At 32.8% G+C, this 14,965-nt stretch overlaps 1 protein-coding gene across 11 annotated transcripts in view; it reads right to left on the bottom strand.

The window, feature by feature from the left end:
- LOC114333136 (obscurin) overlaps positions 1-14,965 on the bottom strand; it is a 615,016-nt gene that overhangs the window by 235,594 nt on the left and 364,457 nt on the right. The window lies entirely within an intron of this gene.

Here is a 14,965-nt window from a genome sequence, read left to right as displayed (position 1 = left end):
CATGCGTAAAATGAATGCCGACCAAGGATTTAATATTGTATTGGATACTGTGGTGGAGCAAAACGAAGAGTTGTACAATAATTAAAACCTGAAGCGGTACTCGAATAGACAATAACAAGAAAATATAGTTTTTTATACCAGGACCCACAATAAAACAATGTAAATGTTTGAATACTCATTCTATAAAATGATTGAAATTTAGCAAGATGATTATTTAATTTGTTTGCAACCAAATATTATGTACTATGGTTATGATTTTTGGACAGTAATAAAAGAGTTGCCACAACAGCAACGACCTCGCCATCATCACTTTCCATTATTTACTATACAAATTTTATTTTTGTTTCTTTGATTAGTATATTAGTGTAGGAAATAGAGATTAAACTTCGCAAACTCTACACAAGTCCGGTATTATTTTTTTCTGGTATATCAAGGGGTGCTTATTATGAGACTAACTTTTTTTAAAAGATTTGCCCCGGAATACCCATTTTCGTTCCTTTAAAGAGGGTAGGGAAAATCCTACTCCATCAGTAGGGTTTTTTATAAATACATTTATATATTATGGTTATTGCAACATCCCTGCGGAAACTACCCCTATCCCTGAAAATAAGTTTGGCGAGCATATTTTTATGATTTTCTCATTACCTATATATTTTATTGAAACAACGCTTATACAGTATTAAAGACCACCATTTGTTCTACAAATAAGGTCTTATGCATTTTTTTCGTATAAGCAATCGTTACGGCACAGTGGCGCCGCAAACCTCAGAAATGCTTTGGCGGGCTCCAGTTTTTGTTTTTTTTTCGTCACCTATTCATTTTATTAATAATATACTTATGACAAATAAAAGAACACACTGTCTGCTACATATTATGACCTATATTATATCTTCTTTGCGCCTTAAAGCCACAGTGGTGGCCCAGAGTCAATTTTTGCATATTTCCTTTATTTATTTTCCTTTCTTTTGGGAGTGGTTTCGGGGAAAATATGGGGGTGAATTATACAAATTTGTAAATAATACTTGTACATGGGTAATCGTTAAAAGTTTTTTTACACTAGCATAAGCGGTTCAGATGGTATATATAAAAAGGAGCTTTTTAAAGTTTAACACCTTGTAATCATGTCACCTAATAAAAATGGACAATTGCCCTTAAATGATACCTATACCAAAAAATCGGACATTTATTTGTGATTAATTGCCGCTTCTTGGTTCCCATTACGGTTAGGGAAAATAATTTTTTTTAAAACATCTTTTTTAAAAACTTGTCAACTTTGGGGCGCCACCTCCGCTAAACGGTGTGTGATAGATATATGCTGTCGCGGAATAAATTGTAGGAAATATAGTCCTCTTCATATTTCTATTGAGGACTTTTTTGCAAGGACGTACAGGAAGGGCTACGTTTCGCAAAAACGACAAACTAAAAGGGATGAAAATGGGTGTTCCGGGGCGAAATCTTTTAAGAAAAAGTTAGTCTCATTAAAAGCACCCCTTGATATACTGAAAAAAAAATATCACCGGACTTATTTGCGAAGTTCAACCTTTGTTTCCTACACTATATAACATGAAACGGTTTCGTTCTTCACAATTTATTTGTTTCATGTTTCACGTTTCTTTGATATTAAAAAGCAATTAAAGAGCGGCGCCGACAGCAACGACCACGTCACTATCCATTGCCGACTATACAAATTTTATTTTTGTTTTATCGATTAGCTTATCACATGAAACGCTTACTTTTTTACAATTTATTTGTTTCATGTTTCACGTTTCATGTTTCTTTGATGTGCGGCCTGCCTAAGGTTTAATGCACGTCAGGGGTATATTCATGAATCTATAACTACATAATTAAGTAATCTATTTTGGGTACCGGCGATTTGGTATTCAAATTATAGGTAATTTAAAATTTTAATCTCGAAAATTACATTTTTGGATCTTAACGATAAACACTAAAAAACACTGTCTCCAAAACGTATATTCAGAAACTACAGAAGTTTCGAGAATATCCTTCTTCTTCTTGACTGGCTTTACAACACGGGGTGAGTCTTCGCCGCATCGACTATGGCCTTCCATATTCTACGATCTTGCACTTCCATTTCTCATTGTTGTACCCCAATCCAAGATAAACTAACTTCAACATCAGTCTTCCTTTTTCTTCTGGAAAGGCCTATTGATCCTCTACCGTCTGGTCTCTCAAAAAACACTGTCTTCCTCTCATTTTACCACATGACCCGCTCATCTTATCCGGTTAATTTTTATTAGTCCAGGGCGCATCTGTTTTGAGATGGACGTTGAGAGGTGACTCAAATTTTTTTGCAGAAATTACTTGAAAATAAATCAAATAATAATATTTAAGTTATCCTCCCTCTCAAAAAGGTCCGGAACATTGTTTAAATAATCAAAATGTCAATAAATAAAGGAAAAATTCGATTTTTTTCTTCGTTTTTTGATTATAACTTTAAAAGTATTAATTTTCGAGAAAAGTTGTACTGACATAAAAGTTGCGTAATTAAATTTCCTACAACATAGAATTAGTTAAAAATTTAAAAAACAGTCATCCTAGTTGCAAAATAACAATAATTGCGAAAAAACATACAAAAACCAGTATTTGCATTTTACGTTTTTCAACCATTTAGGCTAAACTTAGGACCTTCATATTTCACCCAGAAAAACTTTATGATATAGTAAAACAATACTGTAAATTTTATTAAGATCGGTTCAATAGATTTTGCAAAATAAATTTTGCAATCCAGCTTTCGCAAAAAAATTCATTTTTTCAAAATGTTACAGTACATAAAGCAGATAGCAAATTGAAAATTTTTTTGCTTATAGAAGTGTACTGTACCTTTCATTTGCAATTTGCAAAATTAAAATCGATTAATTGCGACGGCGTCGGAAATTTTTTTAAATAAACATTAATTTTTGGTGCTACGCGCATGACAGCGGTGTTCGATTCACACAAGTTGATTTCCACGAAAATTTCTTCCAATCTTTATCTAATATATTATTTTTTAGTATATATGTTGTTGTATTTTAATATTTTAATTCCACAAAAATCAAACTAATTTTATTATTGTTAGTGAAATATTGTTTAAACAATTGCATATGTTTAAAAATAATAAACTTTTATTCTCTAAGTTAAAATATATGAAGAAAAGAAAGTTTTTGCTAATAAAAGTGTTATTTCAAAGGATAGAGTATGTGTTTTTATTTTGCAATAAACAAATTTATTTATTTATATCGAAATGTAGTAAAAATTAAAATGTATCAATCATTATCAAAGGTCATTGGAATGCCCAATCAGAGCAAACTATCCGCTGTCCTGCGCGTAGCACCAAAAATTAAAGTTTATTTAAAAAAAATCCTGACGCCGCGCCGTGGTGTTAATCGATTTTAATTTTGCAAAATTGCAAATGAAAGGTAAAGTACACTTATATACGCAAAAAAAATTTAACTTGATATCTGCTTTATTTTCAGTCCTGTAACGTTTTGAAAAGTGAATTTTTTTGCGAAAGCTGGATTACAAAATTTATTTTGCAAAACCTATTGAACTGATCTTAATGAAATTTATAGTATTATTTAACTGTATCATAAAGTTTTTCTGGGTGAAATATGAAGGTCCTAAGTGTAGCATAAATGGTTGAAAAAAGTAAAATGCGAATACTTGTTTTTGTATGTTTTTTTTCGCAATTATTGCTATTTTGCAACAAGGGTGAGTATTTTTTAAATTTCTGACCAATTCTATATTGTAGGACATGTAATTACGCAACTTTTATGTAAGTACAACTTTTCTCGAAAATAATTACTTTTAAAGTTATAATCAAAAAACGAAGAGAAAAATCGAATTTTTCCTTAATTTTTTGATATTTTGATTATTTAAACAATGTTCCGGACCTTTTTGAGAGGGAGGATAACTCAAATATTATTATTTGATTTATTTTCAAGCAATTTCTGCAAAAAAATTTGAGTCACCTCTCAACGTCCAAATGTACTAATATTTTTACAGATGCGCCCTGGTCTATATATATGTCTGACGATGTTTTCAGTACTATACAGACTCACCAATTCAGCATTGTGCCGCCTTCCCCACTCTCTTGTCAATTCGTCTCTTTAAGTGCCAAATATCATTCTGAGAACCTTTATTTCAAATGCCACCAGCCTATTTATTTTCCGCTGATTTAGAGCCAATTAGTGCAGCCGATATGTGAAACAATTGTGCATTTAATGATAGAAGTATATAATTTGGACCACATATACTACACATATAAAGGTCCAAATTTAGGTAGGAGGCCATCTCAGATTTTCCTTTTTACAAAAATGGCTTGCATTCAAAATGGCGACTATACGTATGTGACTAAGAGCACGATAACTTTTGAACAAGACGTCAGATTTCAACCAAATTTGGTATATAGGTTTTTTTATGTATAAGATCGAGGTCTTAAAACCGGAAGAATCGGTTGACCAGAGGTTGTGTTTTTCCTGGTTTTCATGTAAAAATATGTTGTTCTTTTTTCAATTCTTTCACCCTGTATGTATTAATTTTTCAAAAAATTAATACCGCTATTGAAAAGAGCATAAAAATATTTTTTAGGAAATATTTTGAACTTTTTATTTATGTTAATTACCATTTAATAAATGCATAACGTATCTTTACATGTACCTACGTGCGGCAGGTTCGTGCAAATATTATAAGAATTATTGTGCATTTAATAATAGAAGCATATAATTTGGACCATAAATAATACACATATAAAAGTTCCAATTTAGGTATGAGGCCATCTAAGTTTTTGTTCCTTTTACAAAAATGGCGGGCATTCAAAATGGCGACTATACATATGTGACTAATAGCACGATAACTTTTGAACGATATGTCAGATTTCAACTAAATTTGGTGTATACATTCCCTGGCCATATTATTATGACCACCTAGGAATTTTTACAAAAATGAACTATTCCACTAGGTAAGTTTTGTTTAAAATATTATTTTTAAATTTAGTTTTGTTATGCAATGTTAATGTTATGCATTAACTATAATATATTTAATAATAAACAACAATAAAATATTTGAAAACATTACATATTTACATTTTTTTAATATTTTGTTGAACTTCTGACCTTAATCAGATGGAAAATATTTGGGAGCTTTTAACACGAGAAATTTCAGATGAAAAGGTCACTAGCGAAATTGCTTTGATTAGAGAACTAATGTATCATTGACACCACAATGACAAATTAAAGCAAAAAAAAATTTACCTGCATTCAAAGTATGCCAAGACGGGTACTAGCGGTAATCAAAGTTAGAGGGAGCTCAGCAAAATATTTAAAAAATGCAAATATGTGATATTTTCAAATGGTTTATTGCTGTTTATTATTAAATGTATTATATTTGATAATAAACACAAATAAAACATTTAAAAATATCACATATTTTTATTTTTTCAATATTGTGTTGGGCCCCCTTAACTTTGATTAGCGCTTGTATCCGTCTTGACATACTCTGAATGTAGCTAATTTTTTTTTGTTTTAATTTGTCATTGTGTTTTCAATGATATATTAGTTCTTTAATCAAAACAATTTCGTTAGCGACCTTTTCATCGGATAATACTCGTTTTAAAAGCTCCCAAATATTTTCCATCTGATTAAAGTAAGGAGTTCAACAAAATATTAAAAAGTATATAAATATGTAATATTTTCAAATGTTTTATTGGTGTTTATTATTAAATATAATATAATTAATGTATAACATAAACATTACATCAGAAAATTTAATTCATAAATCATATTTTAAACAAAACGTTCCTAGTGGAATAGTTGATTTTTGTAAAAATTCATAGGTGGTCATAATAATATGGCCAGGGACTGTAGGCTATTTTTTTGATGAATAAGATCGAGGTCCTGAACCAGAAGAATCGGTTTATCAGAAGTTGTGTTTTTACTGTTTTTTTATGTAAAAATATGTTGTTTTTTTTTCACTTCTTTAATATCGCGATTAAAAAGAGTGTAAAAATATTTTTTAGGAAATATTTTGACCCTTTTAGTTATGTTAAGTACCATTTAATAAATACATACCGTATGTTCACATGTACCTATGGGCGGCAGATTTATTTTGAATGCCCGCCATTTTTGTAAAAGACAATATCTGAGATGGCCTCATATCTAAATTTAAATCTTTGTATGTGTAGTATGTGTGGTCCAAATTATATACTTCTACCATTAAATGCACAATAATTCTTATATTATTTTTTTCACGAATCTGCCGCACATAGGTACCTACATGTGAAGATACGTTATCAATTTATTAAATGGTAATTAATATAACTAAAGAGTTCAAAATATTTCCTAAAAAATATTTTTACGTGCTTTTCAACGCCGGTATTACCTTTTTGAAAAATTAATATATACAGGGTGAAAGAATTGAAAATACAAAAAACATATTTTAAAAAATCAGGAAAAACACAACTTCTGGTAAACCGACTCTTCCGGTTCAAAAGCTCGATCCTACACATCAAAAAAAGAACCTATATACCACATTTGGTTGAAATCGGACTTTTCGTTCAAAAGCTATCGTGCTATTAGTCACATATGTATAGTCGCCATTTTGAATGCCCGCCTTTTTTGTAAAAGGCAAAATCTGAGATGGCCTCATGTCTAAATTTGAACCTTTGTATGTGTAGTATATGTGGTCCAAATTATATGATTCTACCATTAAATACACAATAGATCTTATAATATTTGCATTATAAGTTATGCATTTATTACATGGTAATTAACATAACTAAAAAGTTCAAAATATTTCCTAAAATAGTTATTTTTCTACAACCACTATTCAAAGTGCACTTTTCTGCACGGTTTTATGTTAGCAAACTTGATATTTTCTCACAGTATAAGATATTTGACATTAGTGTGCAGAAAAGTGACGTTTCTGTGCCGCAAAGTGACGTTTCTGTGCCGCAAAGTTCTTTTCTGCACAGTTGACTACCTCATTCTGAGTAACGTTATATTCTGTTTACATCCGTGGTTAAACTCTAGACAAATATATAACCTATAAGACAATTATTATATTTAACTATAGCATAGAAACTAAATTATGGATGTTACAACTGTTTTATTTTACAATTTTATTCTTATTAAACATTTTATAATTATCAAATAACCAATAAGGATTTAGCAACCTGTGCAAGAGAGGTCGAATGAAGTAGGTTTTGTGTAAATCCGTGACTGCATAAATATAATGTCAATAATGTGTAATAATTGTTTAAATTTAAACAAATTAAGGCAGTGCATTAATTTTTTAACTGATTTCTGTGCAATTTATTTAGGTATAAGGAATTTAAATTGATTAGTAGGTATTAATTAAATACAGTTTAAAATTTATCACATAGGTACCTATTATAATTAATCGTCGTTTGGAAATTGTGATTTTTATTTTTAGGAAAAACTGTGCTTGTAGAAAAAGTATAGTGTGAAACACGTGCAGAAAGGTAATTTCTCACTCGTTTGAATTGCGGCACTCGCTTGCGCTCGTACCGCAACTTTTCAAACTCGTGAGAAATTAGTACCTTTCTGCACTTGTTGCACAATATACTATTTCCTAACAAGTGCAGAAAGTCATTTTTCGCACGCGACTGCAGTTTGCCGAACGACGCGAAGCGGGAGTTCGGCAAGCAGTCGAGTGCGGAAAAGAGACTTTCTGCAAGAGTTAGGAACAATATTTTTTCTAAGAGTCTTTAAAAAATTACCAAAATTAATTTAATTAATATGAAAATACATACACAAATTAATTCTTTGACAAGGTTGTCAAAACCAAACTTTCAATATAATTAGTTAGCATGAGGACGATCTTGGTTTCCATGACGATGATTCAAAACGACTGTTATTGTCTACCGATTTGACTTTCGAATATTATGTCAAAATAATTTTATTTCATCAAATTGCCGCGTTAATTTCATTAAAACAGGAACACAATAAGATATATTTGAAATTAATTAGTAAATAACATCTAAATATTAGTTTATTGCATGTATTATAATTACTTTAAGGCCATATTAACATATCTAAATTAACACGCGTGCGGAAAAGTAAAAACCGCGTGCGGAAAATTAACACGCGTGGGGAAAAATAACACGCGTGCGGAAAAGTGAAACTTTCTAAACTAAAATGCGTGCGCCAAAGTAGACATTTTTGCACGCTCGTAGAAAAAATATTTTTACGCTCTTTTGAATGCCGGTATTACCTTTTTGAAAAATTAATATATACAGGGTAAAAGAATTAAAAAACAACATATTTTTACATAAAAAATCAGGAAAAGCACAACTTCTGGTAAACCGATTCTTCCGGTTCAAGAACTCGATCTTATACATCAAAAAAGAACCCATATACCAAATTTGGTTTATGTCGGACTTTTCGTTTAAAAGTTATCGTGCTATTAGTCGCATATGTATCGTCGCCATTTTGAATGCCCGCCATTTTTGTAAAAGGGAAAATCTGAGATGGCCTCATATCTAATTTTAAACTTTTACATGTGCAGTATATGTGGTCCAAATTTTATGCTTCTATCATTAAATGCACAATTATTATAATATTTGCACGAATCTGCCGTACATGTTTCCCTTCCATGTGTATCAACTGGGCGAGTAAATGACATATTGGTAGAGCTTTAATTTAGATTGTGTTTTTGACAGCTTATCCGTCCCGAAACCGCTTTTTCTATGCTCTTGTTATCTATGATTACCGCCCCCAGATATTTAAACTCTTTTACTACTTCGAAGATGTGGGAATTGTAGAATAGAATAGAAATATGCTTAATTGTCACGGAAAATTCTACAATTTTATGGACAAAGCTTAATTAATAATTATGTTCTGCCTAACTCTTGGTCATGGAGTTTTGGTTAATAACATGTATTTCATCTTCTCTTTATTTATTCGAAGACACACACTACGTTTCCTCTTGTAGAATGAGCGACTGCATCTAGATCATCAGCCAGCCAACCAACCATCAGCCAAAAGGCCAACCAACAACAGTTTGGTTCCTCAATTTGCAAATCCCTCTATCAGCTCATCTGATATTTTACTTACTGCATATTCTAAGGCCAGATTGAATAGAAACGGCGATAAGAGGTCTCCTTGTCTAAACCCTGATGTTATACTAAATAGCATCAATGTTCTGTTTCCTCTCTTTACTTATGCATATGAGTCTATGATGCACATTTGAGTTAGCTCCACTAATTTTCTTGGTATTCCCATTTGTAGCATAGTTAATCTGCCTTGTTCCCAGAGTCTGCCTTGTTCGTATCGAATTATAATACGATTGCTGGAAATCTATGAAAATTTGGTGTACATCTTTGCTATATTCTCAGTTTTTTTTCTGTCGGATCGTAAATATTAGATCTATTGTTGATCTTCCAGTACGAAACTCGTATTGGCAATCGCCTATAATATCTTCCGTATACGGAGTGAGCCTCTTTAACAAGATAATTGATAGAATTGAGAGAAAATCTATCTATCTATCTATCAGCGAGGTTCCTACAGCCTCTGCCGCTTCTCGCATTTCGACCGCCATCGTTTTCTGTCCATCCATTCGTCTTCTTTGATGGCTCTATCTTTCATGATGTGCCGTACATTTTCTTCCCAGGCAACTGAAGGTCTTCCCCTTCTTCTTCTTTGGTGTGGTATGTAATTTAAAGCTTTCTTTGGCCATCTATCTTCATTCATTCGTTTCACGTGACCATACCACACTAGTTGTCTAGTTTCAATTTTATCTACACTGGAATATACAGTATGTGTCCTCCTTCTAATATCTTCATTCCTGATGTGATCTTTTTTAGATATACCACACGCTCTCCTTAGATAATCCATTTCTACTGCTTCTATTATTTTCCTATCTTTTTTTTGTCATCTGCCAAACTTCTGCCCCATAAGTCATAATAGACTCTACCAAGGTACGATAGATTGTCAATTTCGTTTCTTGCCTTATATCTTTAGACCACAGTAGAGAGCTCAGAATGTTTACCGCTTTTTTGCCCTGCTGCGTTCTCTTTTCGATGTCTCTTTTGGTAGTGCCTTCTTTAGATATTATAGATCCGAGATATTTATATTCATTACATCTTTTCGTGGTTCTAATTTCTAACTCTGGATCTTCTTCATCATCCCCTATTTTAAGATACTCTGTCTTTGACATATTCATATTGAGGCCCCATTTTTCATATTCTTTCTTTAGTTTTCTAAACATGTAGTCCATGTCTTCCTCATCATTCGCTACGACTACCTGATCATCTGCAAAAAACAAAGTTGTTAGACATTTACCACTGCCTATGTCTATTCCCATTCCGGATACTTGTTTCTTCCACTGCTCTAGCGATGATTGAATATATATTTTAAATAAAGTCGGAGACAGACAACATCCTTGTTTAAGCCCCTTTGATATAGGGAATGATTCAGATATAAAGTTTCCTTCTTTAACGACACTTCTTGCATTTTTGTATATATTTGCGATAGCATCCACATACTCTCTACTGAGACCTACCTTCGTCAATGTTTGAAACAGTTTTTTCAAAGGTACCGTATCGTATGCCTTCTCCAAATCTACAAACAATAGGTGGGTAGATAGATTCCTTGCCTTCCGTTTTTTTATTACCTGCTGTAGAACGGATATATTATCAGTGCACGATCTTCCTGCACGAAATCCACTTTGTTCTTCCATGTCTTCGTATTCTGATTCTATTCTTTTCTTTATTATTCGACCGTACAACCTCCCTACTGAGCTGGTAACAGTTATTCCTCTATAATTAGAGCATATGCGTTTATCCCCCTTCTTGAATACTGAGCTGATGTATCCAACATTCCAATCATCAGGGATATTTTGTCCTTTTAAGCATTTATTAAATAGTTGAACCAACATCTCATGTAATATGTTTGGTCCGTACTTTACCAACTCAATTGGGATGTCTCCAGGTCCTGCTGCTTTACCGTTTTTAGATCTTTTGAGGGCTTCGCTTAACTCTCCGGTTGTTATCTAAACTATTTGTGTATGTTCGGCTAATTCTTCCATTTCGATCTCTTGGAATTTACATCTATCTTCTGTCAGTAAAATTTACATTAAAAATTAAAAATAAAAATTAAAAATAAAAACAGTGTTTCCACTGTTTAAGATCTATTAACTTTATGTTAGATTTTTCCTTTCCTTCCCTCTGGAGAGACTTTATTACCTTCCACGCTTGCCCAACTCTTGTTCCACCCATATACCTATCCACTTCTGCGCATTTTTGGTCCCACATCTCATTTTTACTTTTCACTACTTCTCTTTTTACATCTCGATTTAATGCTGCATATCTCTTGTGATCTTCCTCCTTTCTTGTTGACATCCATTTCTGATAAGCAGTTTTCTTCTTGTTTACTAACGTTTGCATATTCTCCGACCACCATTCTGTATTTTTTATTTCATGTTTGTATTTATACCCCAAAGCTTCACTTGCAGCCTCATGAATGTATTTTTTAATTTGCTGGTATAATTCTTCCGCTGTTATATTTTCTCGTCCCACATTTTGTAATTTTGTGGCCAGTCGTAATTTATATAGAAATTTCGTTGAGTCTTCTTTCAAGCTTTCTAGGTTATATTTATGAGATCTTACTTCTTGTCCCTTTTCTATATTCTGTACCTGAGTATTATTGTTTTTGCGATAGTTAACTATCACGTTGGCCATAAGTAAACAATGATCGGATCCACATTCTGATCCACGGTATACCCTTACGTCAGTGGTTTTCAGCTGGGAAGTTTGACGTTGAATTACATAGTCGATTATCGAGCGCAGATTCCTAGTAGGTTGTATCCATGTAAATTTGTGGATGTCTCTATGTTGAAAAAATCCATTCATAATTTTGAGAGACATTGTTTCACAAAAATCTCTAAGACGCATTCCGTTGTCATTAGTTATTTGTTCCCCATATCTTCCTACGACTCTATTATTTTCTTCTCTACCTACTCTGCCGTTTAAATCTCCTAGTACATAGATTTCACAGTTATCTTTAACTTGAGAGATTATTTCATTCATCTTGTCGTAGAAATCGTCTTTACTTTCTGGATCTGCATCTTCATTTGGGGCATACACTCCGACAATTATGATATTGTGCCCATTTTTTGTCATGTCCAGCATCAGCAAATGTTCATTTACTTCAGTCCACGATTTAATATTATTTTTAAGATTTTTTCGAATAGCAATAGAGACTCCTCTCTTAGCTCTGTTATCTTTGCTCACTCCACTGAAGATATGTATATACTCTCCTATCTCCTCATTTCCTTTTCCCTTTTTCTTGGTTTCGGTAAGAACACATACATCTATTTTTCTTTCCGCTAATTCTTTGAATACTTCTGCTTGTTTGGTTTTAAGTCCTTGCACATTCCATGTAGCCAATATCCTTTTCCTTTTCCGTTGCATTAGTCGTCTTTGTTTTGATCCGTCCGCATTCCGAGAGAAAATCTGAGCTGCATAATTATGTAGTCCATAAGGCAGCTCTGCCATAAGCGCTTAAATAAAATACGCCCAAAATAATCACCCCGAACGAATAGAAGGTTTGAAACTTTTGAAAGATAACATTTCCTACTAGTGATTTTGAGCCTTGACAATCGCCATTTTTCGTTTTTTTTTTAGTTTGAAATAGCTTATCACTAGATAAAGTCTAGAAAACATTTGCAAGAGACCTTTTTTATTCGGAATGATCCAACAAATAAAAAAATATATCTTCTTCTTGTAGTGCCTATCTGTTTCGGATGTTGACGACCATCATGGCAATCTGTACTTTGCACACTGCTGCTCTAAAAAAATTTGTAGTGGTTGTGTTGAACCACGTACGTAGATTTTTTAGCCAGGAAATCCTTCGCCTTCCTGGTCCTCGCTTTCCTTCTACTTTTCTCTGCAAGATTAGTTGCAGCAGTCCATATCTTTCACTGTTCCTCATGATGTGACCGAGGTATTCGATTTTGGCTGTTTTTATTTTGATTAACAGCTCTTTTTTTAATATTCTCAGCAAAAAGATTGGTAATGTAGTCGGTATGAGATATCTTCAGGATTCGACGATAAAGCCACATTTCAAAATCCTCAATTTTCTTGCAGGTGGCGTCTGTGAGAGTCCACGACTCAACTTCGTACAACAGTATAGGAAAGATATAACATCGTAGTAATCTGAATTTTATGGGTATCGGCAAATCATGACATTTGAATAATTTTGCCATTTTTTGAAATGCAGGTCTTGCTTTCTCTATCCTACATTTGATCTCTATGGAATGGTCCCAATTTTCATTGACGTTCGTACCAAGGTAGGTGTATGTTCTTACTCTTTCTGTTTGTTGACTATTCACACTGATTCGTCCAAATTGCTGTTTATTCTTAGAGCTCATCATACATTTTGTGTTCTTAGTGTTTAGTGAAAGTCCGTATCTCTGACTGACTTCTGCGATTCTGTTCATTAGCTCCTGCAGGGATTCAGAACTGTCAGCGAATACCACCGTGTCGTTATTGATACATTCTCCGTTAATTCGAATTCCGGCTTCAACATCATCCACTGCTTCTTGAAAGACTTCCTCAGAGTAGATCTTAAACAGCAGTGGGGAAAGTATACATCCCTGACGGACCGCACGTTGATTTTGATATCGTCGGATTCTCTTGCCTCTGTCTGGATAGATGATGTTTGATTCCATTACAGATTGCTGATAATCCTTAAATCAGAGGTGTTTATTCCAATATTGGTTAAAGTCTCTAACAGCTTGTCGTGCTTTACTGTATCGAACGCTTTATGTTAATCTAGCTGATTTTTTTCACAGTCTAGCTGCATTTCAGTGCTGATTTTTTTTCGCAGTCTATATATCCTTTGATGTATAATTTTTAGAAATCATTTTAAAATTAATTAAAATGATGGTTCAGAAATCACTACAGGATACGGATTTTGTTTTCTTTGGTAAAGCAATAAACGTCAACTTCAACCATGTTCTTGGTATTACTCCGTTAAATATCTGTCGTTAAATATTTTGGTTAGGCGTTGAGTACCGTCGGTGTTTAATAGTTTTATGAGTTCAGCATATGCATATGCATTGTCAGGTCCAGGAGCTTTGCCATCTTTTAGTTGTGATATTGCTCTTTTCACTTCATCTGATGTGATTGGTCAGTGATTATCACATATGTAGGATGAAGGTTGTTCGAATCAAGTATCATCAAAGAGTTCCTGTATGTATTTTGTCCATATGCAGATTTCTTGATTTCTGTCTGTGATGATATTCCCCTGTTGGTCTCGCAATTTGATAGCTGTGTTGGATTTTTGAAGACCAACTGCTTGTTTCACCTTTTTATGCATGTTAAACGTATCATGTTTTTGTTCTAACGACTTTATCTCTTCACACTGTGATTTTAAACAATTTTCTTTGGCCTTTCGTGTTTCAGTTCTTATTTGTCTCTGAATCGTGTTGTAGATTATTTTGTTGTTTTTTGATTTTCTTCTTTTTTCCATTTTCTTTTTTCTTTTTTTAAAATTTGATTAAATAAAATTTGTTTAAATAAATTAGAACCACTTTTCACGTGGGCGACTTTTTGAACCCTATTCTGGAGTATCTCACGAAAGTAATTATTTAAGAGGAAACAGTAGCGATCAACAGGTAGCGAAAACGAGTTCCAAGATTGCGGCTGTAATTCTAAATATTTTTTCGAGATATTTGGCATACGTATTCGTAACATAATAAAGAATGGCGGTACAGAGCCCAATTTGAAAAATATATTAATATGTGGAAATTACTCTGTAATTAAATACAATATTAAAAAAACCAGCCTGTACCGCCATTAAGAAGAACAAAAAATACACTTTCTTTAAATAAACTTTTTTATCCGATGCCTAGATTTTGTGCCATTTTGGAACTACTAATGAAATAAAAAATTTTAGTAGTTCCAAAATGACACAAAATCTAGGCATCGGATAAAAAAGTTTATTTG

The sequence above is a fragment of the Diabrotica virgifera genome, chromosome 1 (assembly GCF_917563875.1).
Source record: "Diabrotica virgifera virgifera chromosome 1, PGI_DIABVI_V3a".
Lineage (NCBI taxonomy): Eukaryota > Metazoa > Arthropoda > Insecta > Coleoptera > Chrysomelidae > Diabrotica > Diabrotica virgifera.
Note: the sequence above shows the minus strand (reverse complement) of the source record. Positions and strands in the feature narration are given on the sequence as shown.